Genomic DNA, 18613 nt, shown 5'->3' with positions numbered 1-18613 from the left:
GTTTTAGAGGTAGTCAGGGGTCTAGAAATGGCTATCACTAGTATTTAAACCAGAGGAATTCTGACTTGGATCACGTTAAATGCCAAAAATAAGTGAATGGACCATGAAACAAAGAAATTCTGAAAACAAAACCAAGCAAAAAATGAAAATTCAAAACTGTGAAAATACATGGCTTGCTGTGTGGCACTGAGGGATGAAGCACTGACTATGACCCAGATGACCAGAGTTTGAGCTTTGCACTGGGTGCTGAAATTGCCAAGGAATGGATAGTCATGAACTGTGGTTCTCCAATAGTTGGGGAGAGAATGTTCTGGTTGGCTAATCACTACCCTGTAAATGGGGACTTACAAATCACTGAAATAGCCATGTTTAGGGACATGTGCCTTATACTTGAAAGCAAGTGATGCTAACATTCATTATTGTGTGGGTGGTAGCATGATCCTTCACATGGAGGATATAAGATGCCCCATTATGACAAAACTACTCATGGCAGTCACCAGATATTGGGTAAGGCCCTAAAATAGATTTCATCATTGTTATGATGCTTGCATTTGCCAAAGCTATGTCCATGGTTGCCTGGATGATGGCCCATCATGGAAGATTCTTGTCCTTGCACTGGGGACTTCCTAGTATTGGTTGACAAACTTACTCAGGACAAATCATGGAACAGCCTGACAGTCTGCAGGCACTGAGATAAAAAACACCTAGAACTATGGGAAAAAAATCTTCAAAAATACTAGAAGGTCACACAGTGGCACATCATCCCTGCTATCAAGTGTTGTGCCTGTAGTGCAGTGACAGGGCTACCATAACTGACATGGTCTCAACAGCTATTCTACAAATCACAATACAGTCATGGTCATGCAGTTCCAATAATTTACATCCTGTGATGATGGCACTGCCTTCAGATGAAGACAACCATATGACTGTGACCTTACACTATGCATACCCTTATTGGACCAATGACCTATCTGTTATTATTGGGTAGCATGGCTAGGCTTAAAAAGGCCCTGTGACATCCCTTCTCTGGGCCAGTGATCAAGGAGTCTCAATCCTCATTACGGACACTGGTGGTGGAATGTTCACTTTGACAGAAATATACACACACATTTTCTGGTGCAACTCTCTGTACTAGACACAGTTATGCTTAAGAGCACACAGGAAACACACTCCAATCCTGGGGCTGGACCCCCTCTCTCCACGGCCCAAATAGGAATCCACACTGACCACTAAGGACCTCTGTGTTCCTAGTCCAAGTAGCTGACACTCACACTCTGAGATCTGATTTTCACACACACACACACACACACACACACACACACACACACACACACACACACACACACACACACACCTGGTAAAGGCTGGCAATGATCACCCATTCTGCCACCTTTGCACTGACTATAAGGTAGTTACACTGCCACCAGGCAGCTACTCTAAGGCTCTTACAATGGTACCCAATTATACTGAGTAAAATTAATACTAATACAAATGGTAGTGTTTGACCAATGCAGCAAGACTTTCTGGAGAGGCCACAGTGTCACCAAATATATATAAGTACTCTCAAAGATTAAAATATTCTCTAAAAGACCAGCCACACTGAACAGTTTACATATATTTAATAATAGGACAATACTGAATATCTCCTGACAATAAACATTAGAGATTCAGTCACAGGAAATATAAACTATAACACAGATGGATAAATTCCCACAGATACAGAAAAATAACTACATTTTAGCTAATCTCACTATATCTTCCTAACTGGTTAAAGAATTACTGCTCCCTAGTTCAGCTACTTCCTAATGCAAGGCAAGATGATATGGGTGAGTGGTCATTCTTGTCACATTTCACAAACAGCCTGCTGACTACAGTCTCTGACTAGTATATAAATATCATTTCATTGCTGGCTTACAGAATGACATCACACATATCGGGTCACCTGACTCTGGATCACACACTACCTCTTTTACTAGAAACTTGAGCCAGGATCTAGCACTGATGTGTCAAAATACACACCTACAGCTTTGCTAAGCTCTGTTTCAGCTTGTGGAAGCCTAGTATTGCACTATGACACTATGAGTATGCTCCTAAAAGACAGCGTGCAGCTTAAAAAGGATAGCATTAGGCATTAAAGGGAGCAATAATGTACAAGCATAAGATAAAGGTAGGATGGTTTAGAGATCAAGTAAGGATTTTTTTTTATCCATGAATTACAAATGTGTGGATAGCTTTTCACAGGACACTGTGAAAAAAGAATACATGAAATATCTAAAAAACTGTTCTAACAGAATACATGAATAACTGTATACCTTTTCATAATGAACTGTGCATTACCTAAGGGATACTGTAATGGGTAGATTTAGCTAAGAGATGGAGTCCTTGTGTGTGAACAAATTGCATTGTTGTACATAGGATACACAATCACAGTAAATTTGTGCCAGTCATACCATTTAATAGTGAGGTCAAGGGCATTTTCCTGCATGGGTTATACAATGTAAGCAGCTATCCTTTTTAGAGCAGGTTTTTATTATGTTAGCATGGTTGCCTCTAAGATCAGAGGTTCTTAAGTATTTGTACAGAGCTACAGGCTTTGCAAAAGGCAGATAAGTGAAGCTGCCAAAACTGACTGCAGTAATGTCTTCTGGTACAAGACAACAAGTCAAGTATTCCAATATCCACATAAGTACACTACTAACAGTTGCAAGAAAGTCATTAATCTAAACCTCTTCATGTGTTGCAGTCTACAGGCCTGGAAAACAGTCAATGTAATGCTGTTACACAAGGATAGCCCAAACACAGACCCTGGTATACACAGACGCATTCGCCTCACCAGCCTCATATTGACCTATTCTAGTTACTATAACAGTCTCACTTTTGTGTATAATTGTGGAGATTTTCTCCTCAGGCCTCTGCTGAAAATGGGCAATAGCTCAGTCAGACAACCCTGGTCAACAAATGTCAAATAAGTAATAAATAAAATGTTCAAACCATAGGCTCCTTGTACACTTTTTAAGGCCATGCATACATGTATGTGTTCTTTGATTCACCTTCCTGGTTGTATTACACTATATTCCTTGTATAATACAGCACCACTTGTTAAGAGTGTGTTTTAAATTTGTAGTTTTGAACTGCACTCTCTAGAGCTAAACACACTACACCAATGAGCCCTAATAACATCCAGGAATGCCTCCCCTTTTAATTTCTCCAAATCTTTTGGGTTTCTAATACCATGATGGGAATGTACCTTGTTCTTAATTCAAAGTATGATTAAAGTTGATGAAATTAGTATTGTTTCAATCTCTGATGTCAGCCAAAGTGCTCTTTGCAGCACTTGCAATGTGCCCAGTAATGACTCTTTCTGAAATTCATATGGAGTTACATGTATTGGTAACATATGTAAATATGATTGTAGTTTTTATTTTAAGACATGTTACTTCTACTACTATTGGAACTGTCTGGCTATCTTTATTCCACACTGCTTTAATTTGTGCATGCACATCTTGATATTTTATGACTTTATATATTTCAGTATGCAAAACACTGTAGTCACTGGTGTAGTGAATTCAATGATCAATGCTACTTTTGTCTTCTTTTCATGGACCACTATATCTGTTTTTCTCACATCTATCATTTGAACTGTTGGTAATGGTGATCCCATGTAATGTAAAATTCATCATATTGTGGCTCATGTTTCCAGTGTTTTTGAGCTACTTCAATATTATAGGACACATAAAGTCAGGGTGGGAAATCCACCTCCACCAATAGGCATGTTACTAGTGGTGCTCCCAGGACTCAGCACTTGGATCTATCCTGTTTGGAATACATTTCTCTGACGTAATAGCAAATATAGAAGGTCTTTGTGTGACCATATCTGCAGATGACTACAATCTAGGTGAAATGACTGACTCCTCCAAAGATGTAGATATTGTTGAGGAGGGTCTGAGAGCCAAGCAATTGGTGCCAGAAACATAGCCTAATACTCAATTCCAAAAAAATGCATATTTATATCTATTGGGAAGATGACCACCCCAACAAATTACAACATCAATGACACTCTCCTAAGAGTAGACCCAGTGGTAAGGGACTTGAACGCAGGTTAACAGCAACCTGAACTTTGATCACCATGTGCTCATGGTGGTGAGAAAATCCTTCTATGTGGGGCAAGCCATAAGTTATGGCATGGCATCCAGATCTAAGGCGATCATAATCCCACTATGCTTAGCCTTCATTAGAACAATAATCAAGTACACTGCACTCTTCAGCATGTACCTGACCAGCAATTTTCAGCAACTAAAGTGGCCAGAGAGATTCCTCATTAAAAGAATACGGGTGAAAATAACATGTCCTACGAGAAAAGCCAAAACTCTTGTCCATGTACTCAGTCTCCTACAGACTACTGAGGGGCCTTTACTCATCATTCATTAGGCCAATTATTGCACATAATGCCCCTTTGGCATGCTTCTGTTCAGATACATGCAACAACTGGAGCTCCCACAAAGATACCTTATAGAAAGAATACAAGGCACAAACAACAAGGTCCTACATGTACTGACTTAAAACCTTGTCCCTATACTCGGTATCCTACAGATTCCAAAGATGTGACCTGTGTCTGGCATACAAGGCATCCTCTGACCTATTACTAATGGATTTACTGTACATTAATAAGTCAAATGGCATCAGAAATACTTTGCCTAGGCATTTAAACCTCTTCTACAACATTAAAAGAACAGTTTGGAGGGACAGGTATATTTCACAGACGATACTGCTACTGCGGAACAGACTCCCCGTCCACATAAAACAAAGTCCACCCCTGTCCATTTTCAATTGCAACTTAGATACATGGATGGGAAACAGAAAATTTACCCCAGAATTGCCCTATGCACTACTAATGGGCAGAGACAGCTCCTAAATGATTTATTATAGGCATGGGCTCACTCACATTAGCTCTGGTATGATCACAGCTTTTCTCATTAGGGGTAATATAAACTAAATGAAAACTCCAGCCAAGCTAGAACTTCCAATGAGTCTCCCAAACCTCCTGTGACAGAGGCACATGGGATATATGCAAATGACCCATATGAACATCAGGTGTTTCAGCTATATGGCAATTCTGATTGCCCATGACTTTTACGTTTAAAGTCATTTCAATGGACAATTTCAGGCAAAAAAAAAAAAAGCCAAACCCCACTAGCTATGACTATGCATATTTCAGCCTTGTTATGACCTCATCAGCATAGTACAAACAGAGTGCTTGACTAAGCAAAATAAACACAGGGTTGTTATACCCAGCTGATGTCCATTATCATTAGGGTGACTGCAAAATATCACAAATAACAAATTAAAACAAAGAGTGAGGAGGTCACACTGAAAAATCAGTAAAAACTAAATGAAAACTCCAAACAAGCCAGAACTTCAAATGAATGACCTACCAAACTTCCTGTAACAAACGCATATCGGATATATGCAAATGACCCTGATGGACATCAGGTCTCTATCTTCTTTATTCACATAATCTATGAAAGTATCCTTTCAATATTATCATGTGTGTGCCTGTTATATATAAATCCAGTTTGATCATTATTGTCTTCGAAAGTGGGATTTTCATTCTGTTAGCTAAAATTGACATGAATATTTTGTAATCATTATTCAGTAATGATATAGGTCTGTATGAGGTGCAATGATCTGATGGTTTATTATCTTTTAGAATTGGTGTTATGAGAGAATATTTCCATGGGGGCAGGATTTTTGCTTCTGACTGGACTTCTAGCAAAGTTTTATGAAAAAGGGAGATTACTGTTGAGGGGAAGAGTTTGTAAATTTCCATAATTATACCATCTATCCCTGGAGATTTGTTAGATTTACTTTCTTTTATCCTGTCAACAATTTCTTTGTCGGATATAGGTTTTTGTAGGTCTAGTTTTAAGTTTTCTGGATTTTTTTTTTATCCTGATAAGGTTTGTGTCTAAGTTTATTTGGTTGGTATCTAAAGCTTATTTTTTTGAAGTGTTCCATATAATGAAACTGAAATGCTTCAATGGTGTCTCCTGTAGCTGATACTTTTTTATCTTTCTTTTCATGATATATACTACTAATGTTATTTGCTTTAGTTTGTATTTTAATTCTTGTAGATACATTATGTAAATATCTGGGGGAGGTGGCTAATGAGTTTATTTTTAATTTTTTAAGGCTAGACAAGTTTTGTGTGTTAGAATTTCATGCACAAATTCTTACACTAACCTAGTGGTTTACCATTGGGAGAAGAGACATTTGTTTGATTGTCCTTATTATCCACAAGTCCGGCTCTATAGGCAGTTTGTGGATGATATCCTACTGGTATGGGATGGAGAATGCTCTGATTTAAAAGATTTTATTACCTACTTAGAAAGTACAACTGACTTTTTAAGGTGCACCATGACTTTCTCCAGGTCCTGCATGGATTACCTTGATATAACTATATATCAAGATGACTCAGAAAACCATGTTGGAAGAGCACCTTACTAGAGTTTGGAAGCATCCATCTGTGATTTATTTTTCCCAATATAGTGAAAGGGCAATATTGTAGGATGAAAAGAATTTAAAAAAAAAAACGAGTGATTTGATAAGGCAGTTAGACTATTTGGATAGTTTGTTTTTAGATAGATGCTACAGTAGATCTATACTTGATAGGATGAGAAATGAAGTGTTTGGTGAAGGTCCATCAATGATGGGAGGGAATAGACACTTTAATAAGAATAACAAAGGCAATAACCTTTGTTTTACTATGACTTATGCTAATAATAATATTTATTTAACAGAAATCATTAGAAGAAACTGGCATGCTCTTATGACAGATCCAGCCACTTTTGAAATAGTTGGCAAAGCACCATGCTTTGTATACAAGAATAATAAAAATTTAAAGCGGCTTCTTTGTAAAGGTGACACTAGAAGCGTTGGGGTCATTCCAAGTGATATCACTGGGGGTCTAAGAACTGGTACGTTCCCCAGTGAGCACTGTAATATGTGACAAGTGATATCCACTATACAGGTATTTCGCCATTCAAGTCTGGATTTTTTATTTACTCCTAGGTTTTGTGCTACTTGCAATAGTACTAATCTAGTATATCTTGCAAGGTGCAATTGTTGCGGGATAGAGTATATAACCATCTTTATGATATCAGAAATTTGAATCAACAGAATGCGTTAGCTAAACATGTTTCACAGTTCAATACACATAGTTTTAACATTATAGTCTTGCAAATTGTTGTTATGAATAAAAGAAGGGGGAATCAGGATAATCACCTTGAGTTAATAGAACTGAAGTGGATCTTTAAGTTACGAGCACATGTTCAGCCTGGTCTGAACAATTACATAAGCATAAGACCAACATTGGAGGCACAACCTCTGAAATAAATAAATTAATAAGTTGCATTAAACTATATGTTTTATTTTATTTTATTATACAACTCATGGTAGCTGCTATGTATTGTGAACATTTTGAATTTTTTTGATATATATGCGATTTTAATGGATTATGAATTCTAGTTGTAATTGTTTTGTACACTTGATCATTTTAGTTTACATCGATTTAGATGTTTTTAATTGTTTAATTATTTGCAGTTTTTGCACTATTTAAGATGATGAAATGAATTGACATTTGAGATCTGAAGAAGCGTGTTTATACACATAAAAGTACTTATCCTGTCTTGTTCGTGAATAAAATAAGTTAATTTTCAGTAGCTTGGTGGTCCTTCCTTGTTTCTTCTGTGTGTGTTGGAATTTCATTATATTTTTTATTTAATTCCTCTATTTCTTTTTTGACTTCTGGACAATTCTGATTTTTTTTTAGATTTTGCTGTCAAGAGTCTGGTTTGCAAGTCTAATGATTCAAATTCCCACTCTCTAACTTTGTTATTGTACCACATAAGGGTCTTACCAAATAAATATGCTTTTAATGAGTTCCATACCATGACTCTACTGATTTCTGTTGTATTATTAATTTCAAGAAATAATTGTAATTCTGACAGTATCCAGGGTCTGAATTCTTTAATTTTCATGATATATGATGGAATTCTAGTTGAGAAGATTAAAGGTTTAAACTCTATTTGAAGCTTTATTAAAAGAGAGTCATGATCTGAGAAGGGGCATGCAACTATTGAGAAGTTAAGGATTTTTGTTTGTAAATCTTGAACTACAAATAATTTGTCTTTTCTGGTTTGTGTACCAAATCTATGGTCTTTATGGAAAAATAATAAGCATTTATCATCTTTTACTTTAAAGGTGTCTCTTAAATGAAATGAATTAATCCATCTTTTTAAGGATTTTGAAATAGTTGCTATGCGAAAAGACTTCTTGGTGGTTTCAGAAGCTTTTAAGGTACAATTAAAATCTCCTCCCAGTATAAGATTTCCTTTATAATTGTTGTAAATAAAATCTAGGAGTTTTTTAACCATACCTGTTCCAATTCCTGGGAACCAATATAGATTAGCTAAAGTCCATATTCTGTTATTAAATTTAATTATAACAAATTCTAGTAGACCTTCTTTGTCTTCATATTTATAAATAACTTTCGGAGCAATTATGTTTTTCTTCCAGAGAATTGATACTCCTTTTGTCTTTGTTCTATAGGAGGATTGAGCTAAGACTGTATAGTTCTTAGGGTTCCAAATAAAGCTATCATTAGTTTTAAAATGCATTTCCTGGAGAAATACTACTTGTGTCTTATTTAGGTTTAAATATTTTAGTAAGTTTGATCTTTTGCTTGCATTATTTAAGCTATTAGTATTTAATGATAAGAATGTTAAATCCATTTCAAGTTATTGTTGGAAGAAACATTTTGCTTCATTTTTATTTTGATTATAGTAGTTATACAATATTCTCTGATAACATTGAATGTTATTTTTATGTGTGTAAATTTGGGAGTGTAATTTAATGTTCTTTCTTCTTTAAATACAAGTAGGGTAAAATTCTGGTCAGGCTTTAAAAAGTACTTCTATAAAACATTAATTCTGAAGTATCAAATACAAGTAAATATAAATTTCCCATTAAACATGGAATGAAAGTCATTCCTAATCCAATAGATAAAGATAGATCTATTGGATTATCGCTCATACCTTTAACCAACAATATCAACTGAGCCCCATATATTAAATTATTATATGGAGAATTTTGTTTAAAAAGATATGAAATGCTATATTACTCTGTTGTTATTTCTATAGTGTTTTATATATCAGGATGGAATTTTTGTAGTATAAACATTTATTATGTTGACTTAGAAAATATCCAATATTTAGTTACCCTTAAGAGATACCAAACATGTCAGATATGTAATTTTGGATAAATTAAATGTTACAGAGGTGCATATACTCAGTAAGCCAACAAGAAAAAGATTAATACTAAAATAATTTAACTAAAAGAACTCTGTAGGAGACAATGAGTGATTGCCAAAGTAATATGAATTTACTGTAGGTGTGCTGCCTTTCTTTGTTTTTCCACTCTTCAACTCACCAACTTCAACTTACAGTTATGAAAAGACATGGCTTATCAGTGGTATCCTGGCTCTGAGTAGAGGCACCCTACATTCTAGTGTGCAGTGCTTTTACATATTTATAGATTTACAAAGCAGAGTCTAACAATGAACTATGATCACCCTGACAATTCCTACCCTGCATGGGACACCTCTTGCTTCCTGAATGGGTAATTATATCAGTTCTAGAATGAGTGTGTAGGTACCCATATGTTAATTAATACTTATTTTAGGTAAATATTAATCAAATGATGTTTAGAGCATCTTAGAGAGTTGTTGTGGCAGTTTAGAATATTTTAAACCCCTTCTCCCTTGACCAAAAACAGGGGTTTCCCTTTCCTTTCTCTCCCCTGTTTTAAATCAGTGTTAATAAAAACAATTCATCAAAGGTAAATAGATAAAACATTCAGTAGTCCATCTTGTACATGAATCACAATCCATTAAACAGACCAGTGACTAACATTACTCTAGTGACCATTATAAAGACAAATTAAAATAATTTCCTAGCTCTTTAAATTTTCTGATAAGACAAAAAGTTAACAGTAAGCTATTTTAACTGGAAGAGTCAAGCAATTCAAATTTTCCTTACATATATACATTTCTGTCAATAACTGTCTTTAAAATCTGTACAGTACTTCACTTCATTCCTTTTTCAGTTCAGGTTTGTTTCATCAAAACGGCAACACTATTTCAAGGGTACAATTAATATTTAGACTGTTTCAAATAAGTAACTTATCAGTTGCCAATTGAGTTTGTGTGCTCTAGAGACTGTCATATGCAAGTGACATATATAATGTAGCATGTATAGAGCTGGTAGCTTATGGATTCAGGTTGTTAAAGTAAGTTATGTTTATTAGTCAGGCTGATTCATTTAGATTCACAAGTAATTTGGGGACATTTTAGTTGAATTTCCAGGGATGTGCTGTCCAATGTGACTTATTTATATGGTATTTACAAGTTGTTCTATTACGTTTTCTAATTTACCCTTCCTTAGATTGTAATTCAATTTAATAGCTAAACAACATTACTCTTTTTTTTTTTTTAATTCATCTGCGAGGCTAAATGAACTTCACAGATTCACAAAGTCCATAGAAACTGCCGCAGTTGTTTTCTATTGCCATGACAGCCCAAACTATAGTGGTTCCTAATCAATGAGTGTTAAAAAAAAAACTGTTATAGTTCACGAGGGTAATAGACTGTAACAAAAGCTTCACTTCAAATAAGCAATAGTATATTTCCCTTCCTTTTATATATTGTGTTAACATTATAGAAAATAATTAGACTGACAGCATGTATATAAATGAAATATTTCAGAGTTAATCTCTAGTATGCCCCATATCCCATTAAGCATAACAATGTCTATCATTTGTCTAATAACTGTTGTAATGACATCTAATTGAGTCCACTTTTCCTCATGAATGTGTCACAATTCATTAAACAAAGCAGAGTCTAACATCTGTGTAATAAACATTATAAAGACAAATAATAGTAAAATAGTAATTTCCTAGCTTTTTAAACATTTTGATATCACAACATGTTGACAGTAAGCTATTTTAACTGGAAGACTAAAACATTTCAATACTTCCTTGTGGATATACATTTTTAGTTAAACTGTAGTGTCAAGAACTGCCTTTAAAATCTATGCATTAATTCATTACTTTCAAGTCATTCATTTTACAGTTCAGATTATATTTTGTCAAGAAGTCAATAACATTACAAGGGCACATTTAATATTTAACCTATATTTTAAACAAATAGCTATTAGTTGTCAAGTGCGTTTGTACAGAATGTGAGGTAACTGCAAGGATGACATGTTGCACAAAATAATATGTATCTTTTCATGTGCTGTCGAGACTGTCAAGTTCAAGTAACATATAACATGTAACTTTTACAGTGCAGACAGCTTGTGGAATCAACATGTTAAACTGAGTATTATACCATGACCCCCCCAAAAACGTGCATGCTGATTGGCCAGCGTGCACATTGTAAATCGAGTTATACTAATGGAAAAAGGTCCGGTCGCCCGGACTTTTTTCCATTAGTATAACTCTACTTTTAAAACACTGTCTCGCTATGTTAAATGGGTTTAACATAGCGAGACAGCTTTAAAATAAGCAACGGAGATCTCCGTTGCTTATTTTAAAGCAGTCTCGCTATGCTAAACCCATTTAACATAGCGAGACAGGTTTTTAAAAAAAAAGCAATGGAGAAAGCAAGATGTCCGTTGCTTTTTATTCGCTATGTTAAATGGGTTTAACATAGCGAGACAGTTTTAAAATAAGCAACGGACATCTCCGTTGCTTATTCTAAAACTGTCTCGCTATGTTAAACCCATTTAACATAGCGAAAACAGTAAAAAAAAAGCAACGGAGATCTTGCTTTCTCCGTTGCTTTTTCCCACAGCTCTGATGTACTGCGCAGGCATACAGTACATCAGAACTGCCGCGGATGCCAGACATCTGCGGAAGGGCAGTAAACAGGCATTATACTATGCCATTATTTAAGAAAAGTAATAGTTTCTTTTCTTAAATAATGCCATGGTATAATAGCAATAACCCACTTCTGGGTGTGGGTAATGCTGTATTTACCCACGGTTGGCTTTGTTTGGTCCCTCGGGCTTCGCCCTTGGGACCAAACCACGCCAACCGTGGGTAAATCCAGCATTACCCACACCCAGGCGTGGGTTATTGCTATAATACTTTTAAATCAAGCAGCTACATTTAAGTGCACATGTTGGTTGGAAACAATTCAGTTGTGTTTCCAGGAATATACAATTCTATGAGGATAAATCATAAAATATTTACAAATAGTCCTATTATGTATTCATTTTACCTTGCTTGAGTTCTATTTCATTTTAATAACTAAACAACATTACTTTTTCTTATTATTTGTTATCTGCTAGGCAAATGCACCTCACAGGTTCACATTGTCCTTAGAAACTGCCACACTTGTTTACTGTTGCTATGGCAACACAAATGTAGCAGTTTCTGAGCAGTGTGTGTAAAATAAAAACACTGAAGTAGTTCACAGGGCAAATAGAATGTGAGGAAAGCTTCACTTCTCTTAACCAGCACATTTGAGAAGTATGGTTGCATTGTAGTTAGGGACGTTTTAAAGGACTCTTTGAAGTTTGAAGTTTGTTCACTTAGTTTGAGATTTGGCGTCCTCTTTTGACAGTTTTACTGCTGTAAGCAGTTTAAACAGGTTCAAGTAGGTTACGAATATCAAAACTTTCACATCCTTGCAGCTATTTTAGTAGCTAGGTACAATGAGGCCATGTTTTCATGTTAGAGTCCCTCTGTACTTTTTTCTTAGGACTGAACGAGACTTCAGTGAAGAATACATCCCCACTGATCTGAATGTACTTTTTTTTACATTGTAAATTTGAAATGTAAAGTTGTTCCGTGAAATCCCTCTGCACCTGCTAAATCCCCATTGCAGGTGAATTTTGCTGTGCTGCCAGTGTTCGCAGACGAGTTACCGGTAACTTGTATTATGAGACCAAACCTCTGTAAATCAAACAGTTCAAGTGGAAGGGTAAATGTACTTTGTTTTTCAAGCTCTTTTAGACCAAATTGTTTTGGGTATCTGATGAAGCAAATGCTTATGTTGACCTTCCTTTTCTAAGTACCCTACCTGCCCTGTCAGCTGCAAGTGAACAAATATCAAATTGGTATTATTCTTGTTCTTAGCAGAATGTACCTTACAGAGACAAGTTTGCTTAATGGGCGTGATGCAGTACAATCATCAGACTACCACTTCATCAGTCTAGTTTTTCATAAACATAGATGACGACTCTGTTAGAAAAGGGTTATTCATTTCCCCAAAAGATTCAGAATATTATTCTTTTCAACTTTCTTTTTCCTGCTAAAATTTAGTACCACCTAGTAACTGGGTGTTTTGTCCTGCTGTACAGAGTTATGCGATTTTTTTCAGAGATAAAAAGACATAAAAGAAAACTTGGTCAAATAATAATGATGACAACTGAAAATCTGCATCTTAAACATTTAAGACACTGTTACAATGTCAGTGGCTAATATGAATAGCATGCCAATCATGCCTCATTACATATGCAGGTTCAAATGTCAATCATCCGTGCCACGCCCACTCCTGCGAGAAACTCAGGGTGAGCCAGTCAAGTATATTATCACCCTTATTAACTTCTAGGCAGCATAAAAGCAAAATCTGAGCAATGCTATAATAATGTGGCTAAATTTGAAGCAAATGCCCCTTTCAGAACACAATCCTACACAGCAGTGAAAGCCTAAATTTGTTAGAACTACCCCATCAACTAACATATAGAGAGCTTCTTCCCACCTACAGCATTATGCAGCGATCATCTGCTTGTCAAGCACTAAATACCATTCTATGCAACTATGTTTGTACTCCTTCATTATGATCCAATGAGGAAAACCCTTTCTGTCCACAACCCTATAAAATCTGCAGGGCATGATCTATATTTATACTATGTTGCTAAGGCCTGGGACTCCTTGCCTATAGCCATCAGATCAATACCCTCCCTCTAGTCTTTCAAAACCATTCAGAAATAGTTCTTAGCCAAACTCTGTCTTGGTTTTTGGCCAACCTCAGGATAATGATATTCCTAAATATGATCAAGTTCCTAATCCTACCTTATTTCTCTTTACTCGCCCTTTTCACTCACTTCCTAACTTTATCTAGATAAAAATTAAATATCTCATTTTACCTTGTCCTTACAAATGTTTTCTCTGCCTACACTCCACTAATGTGATATAATATAATACAATACAATATGATATACAACTTCTGATTGCAACAACTACCCAACTGAAAACCAAGAAAAAAATGACAGCCAGATAAAGAAATCTGTGGAAATAACTGGCCACCCACACCACAAGAAAAACTATTTTATACTGCTCAACTATGCCTGATTTTGCCTCAAATTATTACCCTTCTCCTTATATAAAATGTTTTGATTTTTTGTAAATCCATGTTGTTCAAAATCCGATTCTTCTCCTACAAATGTGAATTAGGGTAATATTTAAAAGTTATACATGATTTTCGAATTGTAAAGACTCTGGTGGTCATTAGTCTAGTATAGACCTATGAATCTACTAGCTAACCTGTAGCATCCTTCAGTTGGCTTGTAAGCATATACCAGAATGTCTCACTGGAGCTATGTTGTTGTGTGATGTGGACTGTTGTTTCAGTTGAGTCAGCAGAAAAGCATACCCAGTATCTGAGCAGTAAAACATGGTCATTATCACTTTCACATACAGCACCAAGAGGTGAAGTGATGATTCTAGTTTCATATCCCCTCAACAAAACTAATTCTAAACTTATTGCCACTATCCACAAAAGGAAAATGCAATAAATAGTGTATAAAAATTGTATAACTAATAAGCCACACAAAAAACCTTCAACAATGACCACATCTTCTCAGTTGAGCTAAAATCCTGCAGAGCAAAGCAAAAAGAACCCGGTAAACCTTCTAAAAAAACAGGCTCCCAAGCAATCAGTGAAAAAAATAGCCAGTTAGCAAAGGACATAACAGTCCTCCATTAACACAAACATACACTGAAATTACCGCACACTTAGAGTGGAGGAAAACTTGCAACCTGTAAAGAATTAAACCTATAATACAAAGCTTTACACTGTATAAATTGGGTCAATATTAGAACATCAATGTTTCAGAACATCGAATGTTCTAATCTCCAACGCTATTCAGCGAATGCAGAAAATAGCGAAGCTGCAGAAAACCAAATTTTTTTCCTAGGGAAAGAATTTGGTTGTCCGTTTCTGTCACTTCGCTATTTTCAGAACTGTGGTGGAATGTTATGGGTCGGGTTCAGGTAAGTGTGCGATTGTGTGGACGTGAGGGTTAGGGCGGGTTACGTGAGTTAGGGTTAGGGTGCGGGTCAGGTAAGTGTGTGATTGCGTGGACGTGAGGGTTAGGGTGGGGTAGGGGATTTAGGGTTAAGACGCGGGTGAGTGTGTGATAGTGACGGACCTTAGGGTTAAGGTTTGGGTTAATGTAAGTGGATAGTTAGTGGTGTATGTACAGTTTAGTGTAGGGTTATATGTAAGATTTTAGGTGTATGTGTATGGATTGCTGTTTGTTTGGTGTGCTTGTGTTGTGTGTATGTGTTTCGGAGCAGCAAATTTTTTCCCTAGGAAAAAATTCGCTGTTCTGAATGTTTGATGATGTCAGCGTTCACTGAAGTGGGTTCGATATTAGAACATTCGAAGTTCTGACACTTCGATGTTCTAATATAGAACCTATAAATCATGCAACATGGAAACAAGAAGTACATCAAATACATACTCTCCAGTTAAATATCTCCAGTAATGAAAACAAAATACAAGAGACGACATCAGTAACATGCAGTTTAAGTTAGAATCTCCCAAACATAAAAATGTTCACTTACCTGTAACATCCAAGTGTGTAGTTTAAACAAGTCCCATTAATTCTTCATGCAGTCATCTCCTACAATGCTGACTGCTTCTCCAGATGGCTTGCACAGACTCTACAGAACAGCTTAACCAGCAGAATATCACCATTATCTGAAAAATGTACTCCAAAATTCAAGTCTCCTACAGCAAATCATGACAGTCATTTATAATCTCACTGTCACAAAGCAGAAAAAGTAAAATTCTTAAAAAACAGTAGTAATTGAATAAAAAAAGGCTGCGCTAACCTCTTGTCCAACCTTCCCTTATGACTGTGAGTTCCACAACTAAGCAGAATTATGTAGAAAGTGACACACATATTTCATAAAACATACCCACTCCCAAACACTTAAGCCAAGCCTTGTCTCTCCACACGATGCACCCAGACAATATTTGAGTTTACTACTTTGTAATGAGTGCATGAATAGATTACACTGGTTAACACATTCAGATAAATACATACACTGAAATGCATAAAACATTTTTAACAGCTCAGCATTTAAATCTCTCATTTAATGAAATGAAAGTCAATACCAAGCCAGAAATCAATGCAGTTAGCACCTCATTAAGTTGAATATGACCATTTTCACCTCTGCTGGCACCCTTTGTTTAACCCAGTATGTTCAAGATCAAAATCGCTTAACAGAAAGCCAAAGATGGCTGTAGCAATCTTAGAATAATTAACATGCAAACCAGTTGACTCAGGCTTCTCTTACCACAAACTGAAAAATATGTAACTATTTTTTATATATTTACTCAATGTTTTAGTTAATATAACAAACTTCAAGAAACTGAATTTTCAGTGGAGATTGGTATCTGCAGAAAATGGTAATAAGCTACACATAGAGTTGTAATAATCCTGTTTATATGCTTGTAACAGACTTGGAACAGATGTAAAAAAATATCTTCAGTAAAAATCAGGGGAAGCACAAGAGGAGAGCTGAGAAACACAGGTTGGCATGAGATGAAACACATTCATTTTAATGATGCAAGAAGCAAAACCTCTACATGTATGAGGAGGGTTAAGCTTACATAAAATGGCATCTCAAGATGGTCTAAAACACAAAAGCAAAATGCGTATTAAATTATTTTGACTTGCATACTTTTTTGTTGTAGTCATATAAACATGTTGTGGTCTTGAAATGCACTCAAGTGCACGTACTATCTGTAAAAATACCATGCATATACTTTTTGTCCAAGTCTTCTTGACACACTGCAAAAGATCTCAGCCTTCAGTGCAGACAAGACTGCTCACCAGTCCACAAGATATCAAAGGGAGATGGAAAGAATACTTCAGGCAGCTTCTAATGAAGAAACTACACAGAAGCTGTACTTCCCCAGACCCAGCTTACAATGATAGCAAAGCAGTAGCCCGCCATGGAAGAAGTAAGAATAGCTCTACAAAAAAATGAAGTCAGGGAAAACAACAAGATCAGTTGAGGTCACTGCTGATATGATAAAGATTGAGTGGCACAGTGGCACAGATGTTAGAGTTGTCACCTCACAGCAAGAGGTTGCCCAGTTCAATTCTTGGTTGGGGTACATTCTGTGCAGAGTCTGCATATCCTGTCTGTATTCAGTTGGTTTCCTCCGGATACTCTGGTTGTCTCCTGCATTCCAAAGACATGCAGTAAGTGGATTGGATGCTCTAAATTGGTCACAGGTGTGAGTGTGAGTGTGATTGCATAGTGTGGAAGAACTACTGCATCAGGGCTAGCCATGTGGCAGTGTAAACCTCGGCTGTAGATGACTGCTACTGTTGACCCCATGTGCAAAAATGGGAAAATGGGGGTTATGGATGGTTAGGTGGATAGGAGAGAATTGGCTATGGAGGGTACTCATAGCTATGTGTATCACAGCTGGATGGACAATAAGCATACTAGTGCCAGTGCTCAAGAGGAAAGGGTACATTCACAAGTGTCTTCAGTACAGAGCTATATAACTTGTGTCACATTGCATGAAAGTTCTAGAGAAAGTGAATGATAAATGAATACACAGAGTAGTAGAAAGTAAGATGGGAGATGAACAGTTTGGATTCAGATCAGGATGCAGGACCAGGCTCCCATCTGCAAAAATGAGAAAAAGGGGTTATGGATGGATGGACGGACGGACACACACACACACACACACACACACACACACACACACACACACACACACACACACATACACATACACAGATTATATATATATATATATATATATATATATATATATATATATATATATATATATATATATATATATATATGCTAGTTGGATCTTATAGCCTGTCATTGGTGAAGTGACACCCTGACCCCATGTGCAGAAATGGAAAAAAGGGGCTGTGGATGGACACACACACACACTGGCACAGCATATAGCACTGTTGACTCACAGAAGAGGCTCATCGATTCGCACATTAGTACTAGGCTAACTGCCCTTGCAAGTAATTTTAAGCATAGCCAATTATGCCTTGTGAGACTCAAACCCTGCACCTTGTGTTTATAAGGCAAACACCTTAACCATTCTGCCAACTCCCCAACCCTGTCTATAGGTTCATAGGTTATTACTAGGCTAACTGCCCTTGTGAGCCAGTTTAAGCCTAGCCAGTCACCCCATGTAAGAATCAAACCCTGCACCTTGTGTCTTCAAGGTAAGCACCTTGACCATTATGCCAGTCTCCCACCCTTATTCCTT

Source organism: Protopterus annectens, chromosome 7.part0 (genome assembly GCF_019279795.1).
Source record: "Protopterus annectens isolate FY-2018-M chromosome 7.part0, PAN1.0, whole genome shotgun sequence".
Taxonomy (NCBI): Eukaryota; Metazoa; Chordata; order Ceratodontiformes; family Protopteridae; genus Protopterus; species Protopterus annectens.
The sequence above is the reverse complement of the archived record's forward strand: the minus strand, read 5'-3'. Positions refer to the sequence as shown.